The sequence below is a fragment of the Pseudonaja textilis genome, chromosome Z (assembly GCF_049901715.1).
Source record: "Pseudonaja textilis isolate UNSWEBS1 chromosome Z, rPseTex1.2, whole genome shotgun sequence".
In the NCBI taxonomy this organism is placed as follows: domain Eukaryota; kingdom Metazoa; phylum Chordata; class Lepidosauria; order Squamata; family Elapidae; genus Pseudonaja; species Pseudonaja textilis.
In genome coordinates this window covers 105,017,270-105,043,803 of record NC_142008.1, presented here as the reverse complement: position 1 = coordinate 105,043,803, position 26,534 = coordinate 105,017,270, and the positions used below count along the sequence as shown (strand labels likewise).

The window sequence follows — 26,534 nt, the reverse complement described above, 5'->3', positions numbered from 1 at the left end:
GGGTCCCACCTGTCTGTAGTGATTATGTATTATGGTATTGCTATATTTATCTATCTTCTTCCTCCAAACAAGAAGATGCATGAGATTGAAAAAACACTATCTATCTTTAATAGTGTGCTAACCCCTGTGTTTAACCCTTTGGTTTATACTCTCCGAAATCAAGAGGTTCTGGGGGCACTAGGAAGAATAAAAGTTAAGAACAAAATTGCCATGATACATTGAACATCAGCCTGGGTTTTGCAATGTTGAACAGTCATTCATTGATATATCTGTTGCTCATTTTCTGTTAAAACTGTGAAATCATTTCATTTCACTAACTGAAGCTGCCTATGGTTATTGCTATTGATTTTCTAGGTGAAATAAAGCTTGAGAATAGAAAATGTTTTAAATAAATTGTCTTGAAATACTGCAAGTTGGTGAATAGCATAATAGACTTATAGCACTGTGTGAATAAACCTTGAGAATAGCAACTGTTTAAATAAATTGACTTGAATACATTTTCAGGTACTGTGCTTCAGAGAAAGCAACCATTATTATTTTGTAAAGGCAATGGTGTACAATTTGTATTAGTAATTTTAAAAAATATTGCTTGTTTACATAGCAAAGTATAGATATTCAGCATAAAGCAATAGATAAGAATATTTACATTGTATTCCTTTATATTTAAAGGAAGACAGAGAATAACAAAGTGATATGCTGATATTCCTTGACCAGGGAATTTTTACAGGTTAGGAAAAAAAGGAATTATATACTCAAAGACAAACACACAAACATACCTATAAACACATTGAGGTGGACAATATTTCTCCAGTCCTTCCTGTCCTCTACCATCTTCTGGAGTCCATTTAAGCTCACACCTACTTCTTCACTAACTCCATCCATCCACTTCATTCTCTGTCATCCCCTTCTATTGCCCTCAATCTTTCCCAGCATTAGGCTCTTCTCCAGTGAATCCTTCCTTCTCATTAAGTGGCCAAAGTATTTGAGTTTCATTTTCAGGATCTGGCCTTCTAAAGAGCAGTCAGGGTTGATCTCCTTTAGGACTGACTGGTTTGATCACCTTGCATACCAAGGGATTCACAGGAGTCTTCTCCAGGACCATAGTTCAAAGACCTCATTTTTTTGGCATCAGCCTTTCTTTTGGTCCAGCTTTCACAGCCATACATTGCAACTGGGAAAACCATAGTTTTCATTATACACACTTTTGTTGGCTGGGTGATGTCTCAGCTTTTTAGTATGCTATTGTGATTTGATATAGCTTTCCTCCCCAGGACCAAGGGTCTTTTAATTTCTTGGCTGTAGTCCCCGTCTGCAGGAATCTTGGAGCCCAGGAAAATAAAATCTGTCACTACCTCCATTTCTTCCCCATCTATTTGCCAGGTATTGAGAGGGATGGATCCCATGATTTTAGTTTTCAAAATGTTGAGTTTCACGCCAACTTTTGCACTCTCCTTCTTCACCTGCATCAAGAGGCTCTTTAATTCCACTTCACTTTCTGCCATTAGCGTAGTATCATCTTCATATCTGAGGTTGTTGATATTTGTCCCAGCAATCTTAATTCCAACTTTTAATTAATCTATCCCTGCATTTCTCATGATGTGCTCTGCATATAAATTAAATAGGCAGGGCAACAGTATACAGCCTTGCCAGACTCCTTTTCCAATTTTGAAGCAATTAGTGGTACTGTGTCCAGTTCTCACTGTTGCTTCTTGACCCACATATAGGTTCCTCAAGAGACAAATATGACGGTCTGGTACTCCCATCTCTTAAGAACTTGCCACAATTTGTTGTGATCCACACAATCAAAGGCTTTAGCATAGTCAATGAAGCAGAAGTAGATGTTTTTCCCTAGCTTTCTCCATGATCTGCATATGTTGGCAATTTGATCTCTAGTTCCTCTCTCTCTTCAAAATCCTGCCTGTACTTCTGGTAGTTCACAATCCACATACTGCTGGAGCCTAGCTTGTAGGATTTTAAGCATAACTTTACTAGCATGTGGAATGAGTGCAATGGCGAGAAAGTTTGAACATTTTTTGGCATTGCCTTTCTTTGGAATTGGAATGTAAATTGACCTTTTCCAATCCTGTGGCCATAGTTGAGCTTTCCACGTTTGCTGGCAAATTGAATGTAGCACTTTTACTGCATCATCTTTTTAGATTTTCAATAGCTCAGCTCTAATAGCTCAGCCCTTCCATTAGCTTTGTTGTGGCTCAGATTTCCTAAGGCCCATTTCACTTCATATTCTAGGATGTCTGGCTTGAGGTCAGTGACTATCCCATCAAGGTTATCAGGGACATTAAGCTCATTCTTCTATAGTTCTTCTGTATAATTTTTCCATCTCTTCTTAATCTCTTCTGCCTATGTTAGGTCCCTACCATTTTGGTCCTTTATCATGCCCTTTTTGCATGAAACGTTCCCTTCATATCTCCAATTTTCTTGAGCAGATCTCTGGTCCTCCCTATTGTTTTCTTCTTTGCACTATTCACTTAAGAAGGCATTATTATCTCTTCTAGCTATTCTCTGGGATTCTGCATTCAATTGGGTGTACCTTTCTCTTTCTCCCTTGCCTTTCGCTTTATTCTTTCCTCAGCTATTTGAAAAGATTCCTCAGGCAGCCATTTTGCTTTCTTGCATTTCTTTTTCTTTGGGATGGTTTTAGTTGCTATCTCTTGTTGTGACCCATCCATAGTTCTTCAGGCACTCTGTCTATCAGGTCTAATTCCTTACATCTGTTTTTCATCTCTACTTTATATTCATCAGGGATAAGATTTAATTCATACCTAAGTGGCCTAGTGCTTTTCTCTACTTTCTTCAATTAGGCCTACATTTTGCAATGAGAAGCTCATAATCTGAGCCACAGTCAGCTCCTGGTTTTGTTTTTACTGACTGTATATAGCTTCTCCATTTTTGGCTGCAGAGCACATAGTCAATCTGATTTCAGTGTTGACTGTCTGGTGATGTCCATGTCTAGAGTCATATCTTGGGTTTTTGGAAAAGAGTGTTTGCTATGACCGTCATATTATCTTGACAAAATTCCATCAGCCTGTGGCTGCTTCATTTTGTACTCGAGGCCAAACTTGCCTGTTATTCTGGTTATCTTTTGGCTTCCTACTTTAGCATTCCAATCCTCCATGATGATAAGGACATCATTTTTTGATGTTAATTCTATAAGGTGCTGTAGGGCTTCATAGAACCAGTCAATTTCATCCTCTTCAGAACCAGTGGTTGGGGAATAGATTTGGATTACTGAGATATTGAATGGTTTGTCTTGAATTCAAACTGAGATCATTGTGTTATTTTGGGGATTGTATCCCAGTATTGTTCTCCCTAATCTTTTATTGACTATGAAAGCTATTCCTTTTTTTCTGAGGGATTCTTGCCTGCAGTAGCATACCTGATGGTCATCTGAATTAAATAAATGAATTCCTGTCCATTTTAGTTCACTGATTCCTAAGATGTAGATGTTAACAGATAACAGATAATCAGAGTTGGAAGGGTCTTTGTAGGCCACCTAGTTCAACCCCCACCCAAGCGGGAGATCCTACACCATTTCTGACAAATGGCAGTCCAATCTCTTCTTGAAAATCCCAAGTGACGGCGCTCCCACAACTTTCAAGGTTAAAGTGTTCCATTGGTTGATTGTTCTCACTGTCAAAAAGTTCCTCCTTATTTCCTGGTTAAATCTCTCCTTGTTCAGTTTCCATCCATTATTCGTTGTCTGGTCTACAGGTGCTTTAGAAAATAGCTTGACCCCTTTCTCTCTGTGGAAGCCCCTCAAATATTGGAAGACTGCTATCATGTCTCCCCTTGTCCTCCTCTTTACTAGACCAGCCAAGCCCAGTTTATGTAACCATTCTTTGTATGTTTTAGTCTCCAGTCACCTAATCATCCTGGTGGCTCTTCTCTGTACTTTTTCTAGAGTCTCAACATCTTTTTTTATAATGTGATGTGGTCTTTCTAAGTCTTTATAGAATAGTATTAGTACGTCCCTTGATCTTGATTGTATCCCTCTGTTAATACAATTTAGGATTACATTAGCTTTTTTGGCTGCTGCTGCACACGGCTCATATTTAGCTGGTTGTCCACTAAGACTCCAAGATCCTTCTCACAGTTACTGCTATTGAGCCTGGTTTCACCCAGTCTATACGTGTACTTTTGGTTTTTCTTGCCTAAGTGTAGGACGTTACTTTTCTCTACATTGAATTTCATTTTGTTAGATACGGCTCAGTGTTCTAGTCTGTCAAGATCCATCTGGATTTTGAGCCTATCTTCTTGGGTGTTAGCTATTCCTGCCAGCTTAGTATCATCTGCAAATTTGTCAAGTTTCCCTTCTATTCCCTCATCTAAGTCATTAATGAAGATATTGAAGAGTACTGGGCCTAAGACGGAACCTTGTGGCACTCCATTAGACTTAGAACCTTTAAGGACTATGAAGTTCAGTGTTGTCATCTCTTGTTTGACCATGTCCAGCTTGCCTTGATTCATGGACCTTACATTCCAGGTTCCTATGGAGTATAGATCTTTACAGCATTGGACTTTCCTTTTGCCACCATATACATCCACAGCTGAGCATCCTTTCAACATGGGCGCAGTCGCTTCACTCTTTCTGGTGCCACTAGTACTAACCGTCTGCTCTTCCCCAGTAGCATATTGGATACCTTCTGACCAGAGGGGCACATCTTCTAGCATTTGCCTTTTGGTACTGTCCAAATAGGATCCCAATATTAATTTCTAGCAGAAAATGTAATGTTAATGTATGCCATAATCATATAAAATTGTTTAAAATGATACTGTTATAAAAAAATGGTTTAGGAGTCATCTACAGTATAAAATGAGACGATTGCAATAGCCACTAACACAGGACAAACAGGAAGAAGATTAGCAGAAGGTGTTCATAAACATCAACTAACAGTCAAAAAACATGATGAAAACTCTTTAATTTCACAATTAACCATCTTAGACTAAGCTAAGCCCCCAAATGCTGAAGAATTTCTAGAATGCTGGCTAATGTGACAAATTAGACAAATCTAAATACTGCAAAACACATAATCAATAAGCCAAAAGGGAACAAAAGATGAAAATATGCAGATGAACATAGAATAACTCCAAGATTAAGGTCAGACTATCAATTAAACAATACCTCAATTAAGAAACTGTCATATAACCTAATAGTAGAATCCATTGAGGCAGTAGAACTTCTAAGGCCACACTCATTTACCCAGAGAGAGCAAACCATTAGAATGCAAACTGAGAGCAAACCACAGGTCCTACTAACATCATGAAATACCTGCACAAAAATAACTAAGGACCCCTCAAGCTCAGTTTAGACATATATGAATGATTTCCAATCACCATTATAATAGATTATCACAGTCTTATCACCTCTCCTGTAACCTATACAGCAGCTCAGTGTTATACAATTTCCTTCAGTAGTTTATTAATCCATACCTTTAAAAAAAACCCTCCACATAGATAAACCAACATTTCATTTCTTTTAGCAACACATCCATATTAAGTTTTTCAGGAAAAAATGAGTGTTTAATGTCATACCAAAATGATCAGTTTTCCCCTCCTACCATGCCTACCTCCCTTCCTCCCTTCCTCCCTCCCTTCCTTCCTTCCTTCCTTCCTTCCTTCCTTCCTTCCTTCCTTCCTTCCTTTCTTCCTTTCTTCCTTCCTTCCTCTAATAAAATCTGGCACAAAGTAATACACAAAGTAGAAAACAGAGAAAAAAATAATGCAAAAATAAAAGGGTAAAAAGTAAGGATAAAAGAAAATTACAAGTAGCTTTCACTATCTTTGCAATAAATATCAGTATGATTAAAAAGTTATTTATTATTTTATGACTATATGCAAAAAAGCCATCACAAAAAAGCCATCTATTTTCTTCATCTTTACCAACCATTCCTCAATTATTGATAGTGTCAAACCTTTCCACTTTTTTCTGTAGAGATTCTAAGTCATCTAGGTCATGGTTATCCCAAAGGTGGTTTTTCAGGAGGCACCTGGACTTTGCTTTTTCTTTTTTCTTTTGAAGATGTTCTGACATTCCTCACTATCCTGTCAAAGCTGAAGAAGCTTCTTGGATGAGAAGCACAATGTCTTCAAAAGAAAAGAACAAGAAAGTCCAGTTGCCTCTGAAAAAAAACATTTTTGGGACTTTCCACTTTTTAGCATATAATTCTCATATAAAAATAATTTCCTGATTTCTTTATCATTATTTGCCTCTTACTTCCCCAAATAAAATCTATAATTTCAACTGTAATTCAACCTTTAATTTTTTTCCTAATTCATCTATCTATCTATCTATCTATCTATCTATCTATCTATCTATCTATCTATCTATCTATCTTTTTTATTTATCTTTTTATGTGTTCATGTTTCCAGGAAAAATTCAAAGTATCCTTATATTTTCTACACAATTTATCTGGTGACAAATACAAAGGATATATCATTTGATAATGCTCACTTATCATTTTTGTCTAAATGGTATCCTGTGATCCCAAATAAAGAATGATCGATCAGTAGGAAAACAGGGTGGGGAATTTTCCTGAAGACTTTTTTAGGGATTTTTCCCAGGGTCTCTGGTCCACAGGTTTTAAAGTATTTGTTTGGTGGTTCCTGAGGTCTAAAAGGTTGGCTACCCCTGACATATAGTAACTGCAACAAGATTATTGTATGCAAAATCATGGAAAAATGATGACAATTCCACAGTGAAGGAGTGTATTGTAGAAATATCAGAATTTGAAGAAATATCAAAAGTAAGGTTAATTTGGATTTCAAAATCTTTATGTAGGTTGTCCCAGAAAACACATCTCTGGCTATCAGCACAAGAAACATTTTATAGACAAAAATGATAAGTGAGCATTATCAAATGATATATCCTTTGTATTTGTCACCAGATAAATTGTGTAGAAAATATAAGGATACTTTGAATTTTTCCTGGAAACATGAACACATAAAAAGATAAATAAAAAAGATAGATAGATAGATAGATAGATAGATAGATAGATAGATAGATAGATAGATAGATAGATAGATAGATGAATTAGGAAAAAAATTAAAGGTTGAATTACAGTTGAAATTATAGATTTTATTTGGGGAAGTAAGAGGGAAATAATGATAAAGAAATCAGGAAATTATTTTTATGTGAGAATTATATGCTAAAAAGTGGAAAGTCCCAAAAATGTTTTTTTTTCAGGAGGCAACTGGATTTTCTTGTTCTTTTCTTTTGAAGACATTTTGCTTCTCATCCAAGAAGCTTCTTCAGCTCTGACAGGATAGTGGGGAATGTCAGAACGTCTTCAAAAGACAAAAAGAGCAAGAAAGTCCAGGTGCCTCCTGAAAAACCACCTTTGGGATAACCATGACCTAGATGACTGAGAATCTCTACAGAAAAAAGTGGAAAGGTTTGACACTATCAATAATTGAGGAATGGTTGGTAAAGATGAAGAAAATAGATGGCTTTTTGTGATGGCTTTTTTGCATATAGTCATAAAATAATAAATAACTTTTTAATCATATTGATATTTATTGCAAAGAAAGTGAAAGCTGCTTGTAATTTTCTTTTATCCATACTTTTTGCCCTTTTATTTTTGCATTATTTTTTTCTCTGTTTTCTACTTTGTGTATTACTTTGTGCCAGATTTTATTAGAGGAAGGAAGGAAGGAAGGAAGGAAGGAAGGAAGGAAGGAAGAAAGGAAGAAGGAAGGAAGGAAGGAAGGAAGGAAGGAAGGAAGGAGGGAGGGAGGATGGTAGGAGGGGAAAACTGATCATTTTGGTATGACATTAAAAACTCATTTTTTTCCTGAAAAACTTAATATGGATGTGTTGCTAAAAGAAATGAAATGTTGGTTTATCTACGTGGAGGGTTTTTTTTTAAAAAAAATGGATTAATAAACTACTGAAGGAAATTGTATAACACTGAACCGCTGTATAGGTTACAAGAGAAGTGATAAGACTGATAATCTATTATAATGGAGATTGTAAATCATTCATATATGTCTAAACTGAGCTTGAGGGGTCTTTAGTTATTTTTGTGCAGGTATTTCATGATCCAAACTAGATAACATCATCAATGTTAGTAGGACCTGTGGTTTGCTCTCAGTTTGCATTCTAATGGTTTGCTCTCTCTGGGTAAATGAGTGTGGCCTTGGAAGTTCTACTGCCTCAATGGATTCTACTATTAGGTTATATGACAGTTTCTTAATTGAGGTATTGTTTAATTGATAGTCTGGCCTTAATCTTGGAGTTATCCTATGTTCATCTGCATATTTTCATCTTTTGTTCCCTTTTGGCTTATTGATTATGTGTTTTGCAGTATTTAGATATGTCTAATTTGTCACATTAGCCAGCATTCTAGAAATTCTTCAGCATTTTGGGGCTTGGCTTAGTCTCAGATGGTAACACTTTCCCATTGGAACTATGGTTAAATTTGCCCATATGTTGTGAAATTAAAGAGTTTTCATCATGTTTTTTGACTGTTAGCTGATGTTCATGAATGCCTTCTGCTAATCTTCTTCCTGTTTGTCCTGTGTTAGTGGCTATTGCAATCATCTCACTTTATATTGTAGATGACTCCTAAACTGTGCTTTTTTCTTTAACAACAGTATCACTTTAAACAATTTTACATGGTTATGGCATACATTAATGTTGCATTTTCTGCTAGAAATTAATATTGGGATCCTATTTGGATAGTACGAAAAGGCAAATGCTAGAAGATGTGCCCCTCTGGTCAGAAGGTGTCCAATATGCTACTGGGGAAAAGCAGACAGCTAGTACTAGTGGCACCAGAAAGAGTGAAGCGACTGGGCCAAAGTTGAAAGGACACTCAGCTGTGGATGGTGGCAAAAGGAAAGTCCAATGCTGTAAAGATCTATACTCCATAGGAACCTGGAATGTAAGGTCCATGAATCAAGGCAAGCTAGACATGGTCAAACAAGAGATCACAACACTGAGCTTCGTAGTCCTTAAAGGTTCTAAGTCTAATGGAGTGCCACAAGGTTCCGTCTTAGGCCCAGTACTCTTCAATATCTTCATTAATGACTTAGATGAGGGAATAGAAGGGAAACTTGACAAATTTGCAGATGATACTAAGCTGGCAGGAATAGCTAACACCCAAGAAGATAGGCCCAAAATCCAGATGGATCTTGACAGACTAGTACACTGAGCCGTATCTAACCAAATGAAATTTAATGTAGAGAAAAGTAATGTCCTACACTTAGGCAAGAAAAACCAAAAGTACACGTATAGACTGGGTGAAACCAGGCTCAATAGCAGTAACTGTGAGAAGGATCTTGGAGTCTTAGTGGACAACCAGCTAAATATGAGCCGTGTGCAGCAGCAGCCCAAAAAGCTAATGTAATCCTAAATTTTATTAACAGAGGGATACAATCAAGATCAAGGGACGTACTAATACTATTCTATAAAGACTTAGTAAGACCACACCTAGAGTAATGCATCCAGTTTTGGTCATCACATTATAAAAAAAGATGTTGAGACTCTAGAAAAAGTACAGAGAAGAGCCACCAGGATGATTAGGTGACTGGAGACTAAAACATACAAAGAATGGTTACATAAACTGGGCTTGGCTAGTCTAGTAAAGAGGAGGACAAGGGGAGACATGATAGCAGTCTTCCAATATTTGAGGGGCTTCCACAGAGAGAAAGGGGTCAAGCTATTTTCTAAAGCACCTGTAGACCAGACAACGAATGATGGATGGAAACTGAACAAGGAGAGATTTAACCAGGAAAGAAGGAGGAACTTTTTGACAGTGAGAACAATCAACCAATGGAACACTTTACCCTTGAAAGTTGTGGGAGCGCCGTCACTTGGGATTTTCAAGAAGAGATTGGACTGCCATTTGTCAGAAATGGTGTAGGATCTCCCGCTTGGGTGGGGGTTGAACTAGGTGGCCTACAAAGACCCTTCCAACTCTGATTATCTGTTATCTGTTAACATCGACATCTTAGGAATCAGCGAACTAAAATGGACAGGAATTCATTTATTTAATTCAGATGACCATCAGGTATGCTACTGCAGGCAAGAATCCCTCAGAAAAAAAGGAATAGCTTTCATAGTCAATAAAAGATTAGGAAGAACAATACTGGGATACAATCCCCAAAATAACACAATGATCTCAGTTTGAATTCAAGACAAACCATTCAATATCTCAGTAATCCAAATCTATTCCCAAACCAGTGGTTCTGAAGAGGATGAAATTGACTGGTTCTATGAAGCCCTACAGCACCTTATAGAATTAACATCAAAAAATGATGTCCTTATCATCATGGAGGATTGGAATGCTAAAGTAGGAAGCCAAAAGGTAACCAGAATAACAGGCAAGTTTGGCCTTGAGTACAAAATGAAGCAGCCACAGGCTGATGGAATTTTTTCAAGATAATATGATGGTCATAGCAAACACTCTTTTCCAAAAACCCAAGATATGACTCTAGACATGGACATCAACACTGAAATCAGATTGACTATGTGCTCTGCAGCCAAAAATGGAGAAGCTATATACAGTCAGTAAAAACAAAACCAGGAGCTGACTGTGGCTCAGATTATGAGCTTCTCATTGCAAAATGTGGGCCTAATTGAAGAAAGTAGAGAAAAGCACTAGGCCACTTAGGTATGAATTAAATCTTATCCCTGATGAATATAAAGTAGAGATGACAAATAGATGTAAGGAATTAGACCTGATAGACAGAGTGCCTGAAGAACTATGGATGGGTCACAACAAGAGATAGCAACTAAAACCATCCCAAAGAAAAAGAAATGCAAGAAAGCAAAATGGCTGTCTGAGGAATCTTTTCAAATAGCTGAGGAAAGAATAAAGCGAAAGGCAAGGGAGAAAGAGAAAGGTACACCCAATTGAATGTAGAATCCCAGAGAATAGCTAGAAGAGATAAGAATGCCTTCTTAAGTGAACAGTGCAAAGAAAGAAGAAAATAATAGGGAGGACCAGAGATCTGTTCAAGAAAATTGGAGATATGAAGGGAATGTTTCATGCATAAAGGACCAAAATGGTAGGGACCTAACATAGGCAGAAGAGATGGCAAAATTATACAGAAGAACTATAGAAACATGAGCTTAATGTCCCTGATAACCTTGATGGGGTAGTCATTGACCTCAAGCCAGACATCCTAGAATGTGAAGTGAAATGAGCCTTAGGAAATCTGAGCCACAACAAAGCTAATGGAAGGGCTGAGCTATTAGAGCTGAGCTATTGAAAATCTAAAAAGATGATGCAGTAAAAGTGCTACATTCAATTTGCCAGCAAACGTGGAAAGCTCAACTATGGCCACAGGATTGGAAAAGGTCAATTTACATTCCAATTCCAAAGAAAGGCAATGCCAAAAAATGTTCAAACTTTCTCGCCATTGCACTCATTCCACATGCTAGTAAAGTTATGCTTAAAATCCTACAAGCTAGGCTCCAGCAGTATGTGGATTGTGAACTACCAGAAGTACAGGCAGGATTTTGAAGAGAGAGAGGAACTAGAGATCAAATTGCCAACATATGCAGAATCATGGAGAAAGCTAGGGAAAAACATCTACTTCTGCTTCATTGACTATGCTAAAGCCTTTGATTGTGTGGATCACAACAAATTGTGGCAAGTTCTTAAGAGATGGGAGTACCAGACCATCTTATTTGTCTCTTGAGGAACCTATACGTGGGTCAAGAAGCAACAGTGAGAACTGGACACAGTACCACTAATTGCTTCAAAATTGGAAAAGGAGTCTGGCAAGGCTGTATACTGTTGCCCTGCCTATTTAATTTATATGCAGAGCACATCATGAGAAACGCAGGGATAGATTAATTAAAAGTTGGAATTAAGATTGCTGGGACAAATATCAACAACCTCAGATATGAAGATGATACTACGCTAATGGCAGAAAGTGAAGAGGAATTAAAGTGCCTCTTGATGCAGGTGAAGAAGGAGAGTGCAAAAGTTGGCGTGAAACTCAACATTTTGAAAACTAAAATCATGGGATCCATCCCTCTCAATGCCTGGCAAATAGATGGGGAAGAAATGGAGGTAGTGACAGATTTTATTTTCCTGGGCTCCAAGATTCCTGCAGACGGGGACTACAGCCAAGAAATTAAAAGACCCTTGGTCCTGGGGAGGAAAGCTATATCAAATCGCAATAGCATACTAAAAAGCTGAGACATCACCCAGCCAACAAAAGTGTGTATAATCAAAACTATGGTTTTCCCAGTTGCAATGTATGGCTGTGAATGCTGGACCAAAAGAAAGGCTGATGCCAAAAAAATGAGGTCTTTGAACTATGGTCCTGGAGAAGACTCCTGTGAATCCCTTGGTCTGCAAGGTGATCAAACCAGTCAGTCCTAAAGGAGATCAACCCTGACTGCTCTTTAGAAGGCCAGATCCTGAAAATGAAACTCAAATACTTTGGCCACTTAATGAGAAGGAAGGATTCACTGGAGAAGAGTCTAATGCTGGGAAAGATCGAGGGCAATAGAAGAAGGGGATGACAGAGAATGAAGTGGATGGATGGAGTCAGTGAAGCAGTAGGCGTGAGCTTAAATGGACTCCAGAAGATGGTAGAGGACAGAAAGGTCTGGAGGAATATTGTCCATCTCAATGCGTTTATACGTATGTTTGTGTGTTTGTCTTTGTGTGTATAATTCCTTTTCTTTCTAACCTGTAAAGATTCCCTGGTCAAGGAATATCAGCATATCACCTTGTTATTCTCTGTCTTCCTAGGAATACAGAGAATAAAGGAATACAATGTAAATATTCTTATCTATTGCTTTATGCTGAATATCTATACTTTGCTATGTAAACAAGCAATATTTTTTAAAATTACTAATACAAATTGTACACCATTGCCTTTACAAAATAATAATGGTTTCTTTCTCTGAAGCACAGTACCTGAAAATGTATTCAAGTCAATTTATTTAAACAGTTGCTATTCTCAAGGTTTATTCACACAGTGCTATAAGTCCATTATGCTATTCACCAACTTGCAGTATTTCAAGACAATTTATTTAAAACATTTTCTATTCTCAAGCTTTATTTCACCTAGAAAATCAATAGCAATAACCATAGGCAGCTTCAGTTAGTGAAATGAAATGATTTCACAGTTTCAACAGAAAATGAGCAACAGATATATCAATGAATGACTGTTCAACATTGCAAAACCCAGGCTGATGTTCAATGTATCATGGCAATTTTGTTCTTAACTATTATTCTTCCTAGTGCCCCCAGAACCTCTTGATTTCGGAGAGTATAAACCAAAGGGTTAAACACAGGGGTTAGCACACTATTAAAGACAAATAGTGTTTTTTCAATCTCATGCATCTTCTTGTTTGGAGGAAGAAGATAGATAAATATAGCAATACCATAATACATAATCACTACAGACAGGTGGGACCCACATGTTGAAAAAGCCTTCATTCTGCCTCCTGAGGACATTCTTAGGATGGCCTGAAGAATGCACATGTAAGAAAAAAGTATAAAACCAAGAGGAAGCAGAAGTGCCAAAATGCTACTGAAGTATATGCTTATTTGGCTCAAAGAGGTATCTGTGCAAATAAGGTTAAAAATTGATTTAAATTCACAACCAATATGGTCAATTTCATTGTTTCCACAAAATCTTGCTGGCTTTGCAAGGCAAGGGACAACTGTAAGCGTAAAGGCTATAAACCATGAAACAGCAGCCAAGAAGATGCAAACTGTCCTGCTCATGATGAAAGTATAGTGCAATGGCCTAGAGATTGCAATCAGACGATCATAAGCCATGACAGCTAGGAAGAAGCATTCTGTTGTTCCAAATAAGAGAATAGCATACATTTGGGTAAAACATCTAATAAACGACATCACAGGCCTTTCTACTAAGCAATTGGCAATTGACTGTGGGATTGCAGATGTTGTCAATCCAAGGTCAATAAAAGAAAGGTTACATAGGAAAAAGTACATGGGATTGTGTAATTGTGGATCACTTATGACTACTAAAACAATAAGGCTATTTCCAGCAATTGCTAGAAAATAGGAAACAATATAAACTGTAATTAAAACCATCCTTGACTTGGGTCTATTGGACCAGCCTATGAGGATAAATTCAGTCACTGCGGTCTCATTTTCTCCTACTTCCTGCATTAGGAAAGTTGATCTGGGAAGGAGAAGAACAAAAGACACAAAAATATATTTTGTATTTGCAAAAGGCATGGCAGTCTTCTTTTGTTATAATCTATATTTGATTATATTTGAATATTTAATATCTAAAGTAATCATTGTCTATGTCTGTGAATTATTTTTTCCATAAATGATCAGGAGTCAAGGAATATTGTCAACTTCCAGGTAAATTTCATCAGCAGATTCTAGTTTATAGAAAAGGAAACTAAAATTAAAATTCCCTTTTTATGCTGGCTACCTAGAAGGTTGTCATAAATTGTTAAAGTTGACGTGGGATTAATTTCCTTTTATAATCTCCACTAAATCTTTGTACAGAAGTAAGAAATCTTTAATTTTGAAGAAAATATCCCAGCAATTAGTAGGGAGTTATTGAGAGAACAAACTTTAATAAATCTTTAAGATTCCCTTTGAGACACTTAAACAAAAATGTTGTTGCAAGATGTAGTTTCCTAGCAATGAAAAAAAAGAAATTAGCAGTTTCAGATATTTCAGATATTTTGCCTTCTATTTATTTGAATATTTATATATTCAAATAAATATTCTATATGTAAATCATTTCACTTATTTCTTTGTTTCATTTGAAAGTTAAGTCAGTTTTTATGAAAGAAATATGCATTGCTAATTAAATCTGATCTTTTATTGAATAATTTTAAAATGTCAGTTTTGTCTAATGTCACTTTCTTCTGTAAGATATTATGACAATTTAAGAATGTTAGCATTGTAATTTTACAATTGTGGAGTTAGCAATATATCTCAGTATGCACTGTATGAAGTAAATTATTGTAAATTATAAGAACAAATGTGGTATTATTCCAAATAATGTGATGCATTTTACAACAAAAAGAAATAAACTAATTTCTTTGAATGTAGGTAGCTGATGCTAGATTCTATGTTCTTTTTAATAATGAAACATTAAAATATATATCTATTTTTCCAATAAGAAACCTATTTTAATTATTTCTCAAAATAAATACAGTATATTATTTTAAATAAGTCTTTGTTTAAGTAAACACAAAATATTTTAAATACCTTTTGGTCATTGGATCTTGAAGGATCACTTTATCTTTTGTTAGAAAATTAACATTGTTTTTTTTTACTGACTAATAAGGAAGGATCAGATTCTGTTCATAAGTCAATAGCAAGCAACTTTATTTCATTTTAAATATACTTGTTTTATAATCAATCAAAATAATAATATATGTTTGTATATACAAAAATATACATATTTTGATCTCTTTAGGCATATTCCCCAATGCCTCATTATCTACTAAAGTTATGCCACCTCTAGAACTTTGAAATAGTGAGTTGCTGTGAATATAAACATATGAAGGTAGGGGACAATTATTTTACATGAGTTTATAGAAAATACTTAGAGATGGAAAATAGATTTGATGATTACATGGGGCAACACATTAGCATAGGACAAGCACTTTTTATTATATATATGTTTCTGTTACACATATATATACGTAACATAAAGATGACATCGTTCTGATTTTCCCACAGCTTAAAACTTACATTACATACAATTTTTGTTGGTGATTTACAAGTTTTAAAAATGATAAACTGACCATTCAAATACACAATGTGTGTGGCCATAGAAATATAATCATAGAGATAAATATGCATGTGAGAGGCTTCTAGTTTGAACAGTGGCAGACTAACACACCTATTTTGAATGGCAGAGAAAACAATAATGAATTCGCTGATAGCCACATTTTATGCCTTACTGAATAATCTTCCCTAGACAAGGAGGACGGCAAGAGATTGCCTTTGTGTGCTTTAGAGGCCTATTTCTTCAGAGAAAATTGGCAAGTCCAAGAGCAAACTGTCAGGTATTGTTGAATAGAGTGCCAGAATCCATAAAAGATAAGCTCAAAATTTTAGATAAAGGTCATTAAATGAAACTGGGCGATTTGAGTGAATTTAATTTACAACTAATATAGATTTTCAATTGAATGGAACATCATTCCATGAAAACAAGTAAAAGTTAAGGGAGAGAGAGAGAAAATGAGTGTCATGTCCCCACGTCATGCTGGAGCCATGACACCGAGTGTTCTACTGTGTCCGAACATGCTACTGTGTTAGAAAGTACCTGCCAGCCAACTGACATGGGGTTCACATTGCCGATGAAGATTGATGACTGTCACAAGTTGTGGGTGGCTATCAGCAGAACAATGAACATATTGACCATTAAAATAATGACTTTGGGGGGTGGATATTCACTAGGCAGGCACACAGGTGATGGTGGGATATGGAGAGTATAATGTGGTAAGGGTATGGTAAAGGAGGATGGATAATTAACGGAAAAATGCATGGTATCTGGGGGTTACATAGTGACTGGAAATTAAGTGGTAGTGTCGACTGGATGATGGATAAACTCATTACGTTATTAGCTGGTGTATAAATACAGCTCTGGCTCTGAGGTGCGCCAGAGCTGTCTTTGGTATCATCTTGATGCTTGGTGTTACCTGAATGTGGAGCAGTATATGGATGAATAAAGACTCATTTCTTGGTTACTGTGAGAGCTTTGTTTCCCTTTCTTTGGGGAATTCGTCTGAACATCTGAGAAGAAAGCTCTCTCTCAAATTCTTTTATGCTCCTGTCATCCCTCCTATATGCCTTGGTTTTCCAGGTCAATTTTATCTTTGGGGTTTCTAAGGATGGCTGCTATTTTTCTTTCTGTTTTGAAGGCAGTCTTGATGTGATGCCTGTATAGTATCTTACTGATTTTGTCTGTAGTACCCCTTATCTAGGGCAGGAAAGCTGTTCCATAGGTCTGTTCATCTTCTAGGTCTCCATTATGTCTCAGTGTGTTTTTGTGGATCAAGCCAGTGATTTTGCCTTTATGGAAGCCATTGGCTTTCTTTCTTTCTTTTTCTTTCTTTCTTTTTGAAATACCACTTGCTATATGAATCGTTCAGTTAAACAGCACTCGGTTGTACAGGTACTTACACAGCACTTCATTTATCAGTTTCATGAACACCCAAAAAGAGGACTTGGAACTGGAAATTTTGCAATTACTTCTTGAGTTTTCTGTATGTGGACATTTTATTCATATTTTTTTTACACAAATTATAAATAATTTGTGTAATTTTAAGTAATTTTTAAGTAATTAAGCAATTTTAATTAATTTAATCAGTTGTCTTCCAAACTGTATTATTATCATTATAAAGTACATAAGGATCTTCAGAGGTAAAATAATCCCTGCTAAATTAAGGGTGAAGAAAAGGTAATTACTGCATATTCTTATGCATAGTGTATCTAAAGTAGATCATTGTTTTTAAAGAATATCTTTTTCATATTGATCAACTATAAAGTTTCATTCATATACTTAATCATTCAAAATATCTTCTCTTTTCTCATGCACCTACTTTTTATGTCATATCCAGATATATTATATCTTCTCATACTATCTCTTTCTTCCTATCTCTTTAGAAACAATATTTGCTTTAATGTTGTAGGTCATCGAAAGTCAACTATGTATGATTAGATAGCCATATAAATGTGTTAAATAAATGTATAAGCAATATTTGTTTTAAAAAGTCTGTAATGATTTTTTTTATCAATATATTAATTCCCTATTCCTTATGTTGCCAAATCCTTGGTTCCTAAGTACCTGCACTCCTGTTGTCATTAATTCTGTGCTAATCCCTGAGTGGCTTGGCCAGTCACTCTTTTCTTCTCAGAGCTTGAAGAGCCAATGCCAAACCACTTCCAAAAATATTGGCAAGAATATAACAGGGATTAGTCCAGGCAAGATTGTAGGTCAATGTGTCTGTTGATGGAATTGCTTGTGGAGTGTCAGGCTTTGATAAACTCATGAGAATAATGGGATGTAGCTTGGCCAATGATTTTTGTGCTGCTCCAATCAAACTAGTGCTGTTTGGTGTGGGTGTCAGTAGAAATTAAGGATTCGGGATTATAGCATTTGACTGCCAGATGGTGTTCATGGAACCTGGTTTTTAATTGGCATGATGTTTGTCCCATTTAGAATTGGTTGCAATGGTTCCAGTTGATTTTGTAGATTGTATATTGTTTGTTTAATCCTTCTGTGTTTTGTCTTTGGTTCTGAATAATTCCTGGTGGAGTGTGGCTGTGGGTTATGCACTATTGTTACTCCTAAGAATTGGAGAATTCTGGCTGTTATTTTCAACAACCCTTTTGTGTATAGTAGGGTTCCCTACTGTGCAACACAAAAGATTTTTTTTAAGAAAATTTTATTAATTTTACAAAACAATATACAAACAAACAAAACATAGAATATAATAACATAAGAAATCTTTTTCTGATAAAACCAATACAACATCTTATTTAAAGACAGTTATTCCAAATTATCGCATTTAATATATATATTTACCTTATCTGTTCAACTTCATATCTTATCCCCAACTTCTGTTTATTACTCCCTTTCCTTCTATTCATTCAAATTATATCTCTTTTACTTTAGATTGTATACATTTTTTATATCCATCTGTCTTATTTACAATTTCATTGTTCTCTTCCAATACACAAAGAGACAAAACATAAAACATAGAAACATAAAACATCTTTTCTTAAAGTTGCTTGGTCCTGGGTTAAAACTCATCATACAGACACAACTTCAAAAATCATGTTCCTTTTATATACCATTCCATATCTTATTACCGTTTTCCATTTTCTATATAGCTTCTTCCTTCTTTTAACTCTCTTAGTTTTATTCTACATCTCAGTTCAGATCATAATACTTGTCATTCTTTGTCTGTTCTCAGCTATCCATTCATCTTTTCTCTTTAAACAAAACTTCTCCTGTACACTAATTGGAGTATGACTCCTTTAACTCTTTCCCCTAACCTAATAATACTTAATGTCACACACAACTTGTATTGGGATTCTGTTTAGCACATTCTAAAATTACACAATGTATTATATAGAAAGAAAAAGGAAAAAAAAAGAAAGAACAACAACAACAAAAGAACAAATTTATAGATATATAATGTGGCTAATACCACTGTCGATACCATTTTAATCATACATATTAATGCTCATTTATATCTTAAGCATTTTATTCTAAAAACACATATAAAAACACAATCTTATGTACCTTACAGAATCCCTTTTTCAATTAGATTTACCCATTGTCTCTAAATGAATTTTGTTTCTTTAAATCTTGCTTCCCGTCATTAAGACTTCTCACCCCCTCCTTTCTCCCTTGCTTATTCTTTTCCTTACCCTTTTTACCCCTTTGTCTCTCCACCTCCCTTTTCTTCTTCTGCTTTCCCCCTTTCTGTTGTTTTCTAACCTTGTATCCACCTTTCAACTCATTTTTATCTTTTTTGGTTGTTTTTTTAGGTCTTAAAATCCCTTTTTTCTTTTCCTCTTTCTTCTCCTCCCCAGATAGGATCACATGTTCATCAAAGATGGTTTCTTCTTTGTCCCAATCATCCTGCTGCACAATCGATTCTCCATAAGAACGTACTGCCATTTCTAGAGATTGAAAAAGAGTGCCCAAAGTATCTTTCCAGCCTTGTTCTTCTTTTTTATATTTTGGATATTCAGTTTTGGATTCATCCAAAGATAATGCCATTATAAAGAGGAAAAAATTTTCCCAAAACAACCACCCGAGTGTTTTTAAGCAAAAAAAAAAAAAAAAAGATTTCCCAAAAGATCCAAAGTCACCAAACAATCCAGATAAACTATTTCTTTTAGCACTTTTTCCTTCCTTCCATTTCTTTTTCTGGGGTTACTGTTAAGTCACAAAGTTCCAATTAAAATATGTCTTTTTGAAGTCTTATTAATGTTCAAATAACTCTTTAAAATTCTAGGCAGTCTGCTCCTTACTTTCCAATTCTGCTTCGATTTTTTTTCCTCTCCCTTCCCACTTACAGCAAAAGAAGATTTTTCTTTAAATATTTAGAAATCCATATCCCCTTGGCATTAGCACAGTCTTTAGCATTTAGCATACCTCCAATGCGGGTTTTCCTTTTTCTCTCAAAGTTCTATCGCTGTTCTGTTTGAAAGGAGAGTGAAAAGAAAAAAAGTTTTCCCTTTAATATCCATTCGCTGCTTACTCAATCTGGGAACAATGTATCTTTAATAAGTATTAAATATCAGGATACTTTCACTGCTGCTTTGTCCCGGTCAGCAAAGATCACTTTCACTTCTTCACAGCTCCTTCTGCACTTTCTTTTTCCTGCTGAGCTCTTCTATGTGGCGGCCATTACAGACTGCCACTCAGCTGCCTTCGGAGAGGGAGATTTAGCGGGCTAGGGAAGAGAGATGCAATGTCTCTCATCCCTGCCAGAGCCCCCCAGTCTTCACCACCTTCTGCAAAGGTGGCTTAGCCCCGAAGCCAAATGGCTCAGGGCACTCGGGCAGTGAACACAGGCAGTGCAAACTGGAAGAGCCTCAAATTCCATTTTCAATTCTTCAACAGATACCACTGTGAAATTTTTTTTTAAACAATCCAAATATTTTTTTAGTCTATCAAAAGATAGTTTGCAAAAGTCCCAAAGTCATCAAGCAATCAAAATCAGCACAAACTGTTTCATTTAGCACTTTCTTCTTTTAATACTTTCTCTTCCTAGGGTAGGATTCAATTACACAATTCCAACGTAATTTTTTTTTGAAGTCTTATTGCAATTTAATCTCTGATCTTATAAGCTCCAAGCAGTCTTCTTCAACAAATCTTGGTATAAATCATTTACCTCTCTTCCTTCCCACTTATAGCAAAAAGATTTTAATTTTTAAATGTCAGTGTTTAGAAATCTAATGTCCCCTTGGCTTTAGTTTTCAAAATTAGTTACCTTCTGCTGCCAAAACGGGTATTTCTGATTTCCATCTGCTATCTTCGTAGGGAAGGAAAGTGAGGAGAAAAAAAAAAGCTTTCCCTTTCACTTTCAACAGCAGCTTTACAATCTTCTTGGGAAACAGCGTATCATTTAAAGAGCCAAAGTTCCAGGGTATTCAGATGTTGCTTGTCGTCCCGGTTCAGCCAAAAACTTTCACTTTCTCAACTTCCTCCTGCACAAAACTTGTCCAGCTGAGAGGTTCTTTGTGGTGGCCATTGCTGACCGCCGCTCCACCACCTTTGGAAAAGGGAGTTAAGCTGGCTGGGGAAGGGGGTTGCGATGCCCCCAGGCCCCTGCCCGGATCTCCCCTACCTTCAGTTATCCCTACAGGATAACTATAGCCTCCGGATCCAGCTGGATCGGAGGCACTCTGGCAGCAAGTGTGGCAGGGATCGTGCACAAACGTGAATTCCTGCTGCCTCCGAAGCCTGACAAACCGGAACTTTCAACAAATAATTTTTAAAAATGTGCATGTGAGACACTCTAAAATCTTAAAAAAGCATCCTCACATAGCTCCCCACCCCACTTTTCTGGATGAGTCATAGCAGTGTGAAAAGTGATGGCTATAGCGTCCTCTATAGACCTATTTGTTCTTATGCAAATGGGTGTTTATCAAAAATATGCAGAAGACCAGAAATAATGTCCTGACAGACCAATTTCTCAAAGCACTTCACGATGATAGAGGAGAATGCCACTGTCTGTAATCATTGAGATTATTGATAGGGCTTCCGGTTTGAGTTTCTTTGGCAACAGACCAAAATCTGTGATCATGCAGTTTTGATCTGTGCTCACTGCTGGAGTGCCCTGAGCTGGCTGGTTTCAAGGCTAAGTCACCCCATAGAGGTGGTGAAGAGGGGGGGAGACTCCAGCAGGGTTGAGGAGAGTTGCATCTCTCCTCACAGCTGGCCATTACACCCTTTCCCAAAGGTAGTTGCAGCGGTGGTCAGAAATGGCCACCCCAAAGAAGAACTCAACCAGAAAAGAATGTGCAGGAGGAAGATAAGAAGAGAAAGTTTTGGCTGACTGGGTCGAACTGAAAAAGCAACAATATAAGGTACCCTGGAATTTGAATTATAAAGAACACTGTTCCCAAAGAAGACTTTGAAGCGGCTAATGAGAGAGGGAAGGGAAAGGATTTGGTCTTTTTTCTTTTCTTCCCTATATTGACAACTAAGAGATTTAAGCAAGAAACTGGCAAAATCCACTTTGACATTAACTGGTATTTAAGCTGAAAATAAAATGTCAAAGGGATAATAAAGATTTCTGGATTCTCAAAAACTTTTAAAAGAAGGAAAAAAAACAAAAGGGTGGGATCTGGAAACATGGAGGAAACCACCTGGAAGTGAAAGGAATTAACAGTGAAACTTTAAGAAGATTCCTAAAAGATACATTTTAACAGAAACTTTGTGAAAAGCTAAGAGAACCCCAGGAAGAGAAAGTGGGGGGGGGGGGAGCAAGAAGAAACAGCTTTGGATTATTTGGATTACTTGGTGATTTTTGGATTTTGGGCTGTTGGATCTAAAGTACTAAAATAGACAATAGCTGAAGCCAAGGCCAAATAAAGAATGAATACATTGTATACTTAGCACAAACAATTGCTGGATCCAAAAATCGCAGACTTAATTTTAATGATAGGACAAAGATTGTTCCCCAAAATTTTATTTTACCATTTTCTGTCTATTTCATAACAAAATATTTCAATTCAGAAATCATCAACAAATAATTTTTTAAAATGTGCATAGGAGACACTCAATGGGCATTGTTGTATTTATGCTAAAAATATTATAAATGAATTAAATTATAAATGAATTAAATAAAAATAATAAGTAACCTTCAATATTTATAAAACAAATATGGACTTGAAACCAATATGTGAATTTTAATTTCCGTAATTCCTAACAATGGTTAAACCCATTGGAGAATCCTTGGAACTGAATTTAATGTTCTTGAAAAGCACCCATCCTAAATAAATAGATGAGTGAGCTATGTATTGTTTAGAAGAATATTTAGGATAAGTACAATGGATGATATGATAAAAATAATATTTATGTAAAGGAGTATGTGGGACAGAAAAGGTAAATTTTTAAAATAATTATCAATTAAATGTGTAAAGGGTTGCTAGTAAATGGATTCAAACGATTATGACAAAAATACTACTTTTATAATCCCCCCCAAAATCTGCTTACAAAGTGTAGAGATATATACCACTATAATAAAAATTTCTTCTTTCACCTCCAATCCTAGAGAGAAAAACTTGATTCTTCAAATAAGTAAATCAATACATAAACTTAAGTGTTTTAAATTAAACAAGTAACTCAAGAAATCCCCCCCTCCACTTACCTTAAAATCCATATGTCCCAGAAAGTTGCTAACTTGCTTTTTACCAACCATAAAATATTAAGAATATAACTGGATAATAATTGTATAATGGTTTTCAACATACAGCTGCTCACTGATGAATGCTGTTGGAAACCATTCTGTTAATATCTATTCTGTATTAAATGTTTCAGAAGATCTGCCCAAATATTCTTTGAAAATATGTATTTTTATAAGAACATATATGAGGATATTCAGTGTCTGTTATTCAGTTCCTGGGAAATAAATAACATTTATTTATATTTTATCTCAACACACATATCTATTACTCTTAAAAATAATAAACTTGGAAAACTTCCATATCATTAGTGTTAACTCTCAATGGTTTAATTAAATCAAAAGCCATGAAATGCCTGTCTAAAAATAAACGGTTCATCCATTTATTGTATTTGTATATAGTATACATATTTGTATTTGCTGCCTGTTTTCAGTGGTGTGTTTCAAAAAATTTTCCTACCAGTTCGGAGATTGCTTCAGAACTTGCTTCATGGGCGTGCGCACCAATCACACATTTTGCACATGCATGCACAGTAATCAAACAAGAAAAAAAAAATGCTTCTGCCTCTGCAATTTGCCTCCTTGCAGCAAAAAGTGAACATCCTGTTTCAATTACAGTTTCATTTTCAGCAGAGCCTGATTAGCACAAGCAGCTTGTTGTCAGTTGGATCGGCCTCCGACCATCAACTGTTTCAGGCTGCAGGGATTGACATAGCCTATTACCACCTCCAAGTGCTCCATTTTCAGCCTCCAAATCCTGTTTTCAGCTTCTGCATGCCTCATTTTTAGACTCCACTTGCCCCATTTTCAGGCAGCAGGGATCAGAACAGGCCAAAAATGGGATGTGCAGAGGCCAAAAATGGGATGCAGTGAGGGGTGCAGAGGTGGCAATAGGGTATGGCAATTCCTGCAGCCTGAAACAACTGATCATCAGGAGGCCAATCCAACCAACAATCAGCTGATTCTGCTAATCAGGCTGTGCTGAAGCTGAAACACGCTGTTTGCTGCAAGGAGGCAAATTGCTAGGAGGCAGATGGTGGTGGGTGAGACCAGTCAAAAATTGTCCTAATGGTTCTCCAAACCAGTCAAAATTTCCTCTACAGGTCCACAAGGACCAGTCAGAACCGGATGAATAGCATACCTGGTTGTTTTATTTCCTCTTCTTTTGTATTTTCCCAGATATCTCTCTGCATGGGAATATGTAATTCAGGTACCCTGAGATAAGCTAGAAGGGAGTCCAGGTCTGTATCTCTAGCTTCTTGGGCCTCTCCTGATTTCTAATAGATGTGATATTCAAAAGAGCAGATTATGTTTCCAAATGTGCTATTTCCATTTATTATGTCTTACTCAGTCATCAACTGCTATGTAGGAAAAATAGCATCAAGATGTTTAAATCCTTGTTGTGGTCAGTTCAGAAGCCATCCAGGCCTGAAGAGTACTTGCTGGAGCCAGCCAGAGAGCAACCAGGCTTGAAGAGTGCTTGCTGGAGCTGGGCCCAAAAAGTACTTGCTGTAGCCAGCCAGGGAGCAACCAGGCTGCAGCAAGAGTACTTTCTGGAGCCAACAGGGAGCAACCAGGAACAGGTGGGCAGAGTGTGCTGATAGCCAGTTGACTAGCAGAAGCCTGTAATGCTGGCTAGGAACGCTTTTACTTGTACTGTTCACTATGTGCCAAGCTAAGATTCCAGTAAAGAGACCCATTTGCTCACAGTGTGGCCTCTTCTTTTGCTGGCTTGGTTTGGAACTGTGACACAATCTTTTTTTAAAAAAAAAAACAAATTCAAGGCTTTTACATAATAATTTTTTATAGATAGAAATGCATGCGCACTATGTTTCACTATAATTTAAATACAAATCAACCTAATATACCTTGAAATCTCTTAAAACAATGTACGAGAACTACAAAATCTCAAAAATGATACACTTCAAGGGATATCTATGATAAATAGAGAAAACTGTACAAGAGGAGGAGAAGGCATTGATATTCAGTAATAGAAATCCATTGAATTCATTTAATCATAGAATTGAAATAATGTTGTAACTATAACTGGAAGTGTATTTATATAGTAGATATTAATATTCAATGTATTTTGCTGCTGTAGTTAAAGACAGCAGGATGAAAATTGGGAGATCAGAAGTCATGATTCTGTAGTTACCAAGAGTCAAGATTGACCCAGTGGCAAACATGCAAACACACACACACACACACACACACACACACACCCATATGACTATTCCTAATAATCTCTGAAATCAGCACAGAGTATTTCTAATAATTACCTTTACCTCTCTGTTTCTCAAACTGTAAATAAAGGGATTGACCATGGGGTTAAGAACAGAATATAGGAAAGATAAGCTCTTATTCATATCTTTGAATTTGTCAGTTGTTGGCATAATGTAGACAAGCATTAAGGAGCCATAGAAAATGGAGACTATAGTGAGATGGGAAGAACAGGTGGAAAATGCCTTTTTTCTCCCATTCACAGATTGAATTTTCATAATTGCTTGGATGATAAAAGCATAAGATGTGACAGTTATAAAAAATGCAGGAATAATTCCTAGCGATGATGTTATCAAAGCAACATTTTCAATAACCCAAGTGTCACTGCAAGAAAGTTGTATTAAGGGTGTGAAATCACAAAAGAAATGGTCAATTTTGTATTGATTACAGAATGTGAATTGGGTCAACAAGGAGGTCAAAACACTGATAAGCATAAATCCTATTATCCATGACATTGAAACTAGCAAAACACATGTTTTGCAATTCATAAGTATGACATAATGCAAGGGTCTACAAATGGCTAGATAACGGTCATATGACATTGCTGCCAAGAGGTAACATTCTGTAGCTGCCAGAGTGCAGAAAATGTGCATTTGTAAAATACAACCCCAAAGAGAAATTGTCTTGTTTCCTTGGGTAATATAGTTGTGGTGTAGCAGATCTCCAAGAATGATAGATTTGAAAGATAGAAGTACATGGGAGTGTGGAGACGCTTCTCTGCTACAACCACTGTAATGATGAGAATGTTTCCAGATACAGTTACAATATAAATGATCAGAAATAGAACAAAGAGGAAAATATTCAGGTTCTTGGTGTTCCCAAATCCAAGAAGGATGAACTCTCCGATGACTGTTGTGTTCTGCAGCTCTGAAGGCTTTACAAGTTTCAT

General features: G+C 36.3%; 1 pseudogene; it reads right to left on the bottom strand.

The window, feature by feature from the left end:
• Window positions 1–130: 130 nt before the first annotated feature.
• LOC113451057 (olfactory receptor 6F1-like) lies at window positions 131–26,534 on the bottom strand (annotated as a pseudogene).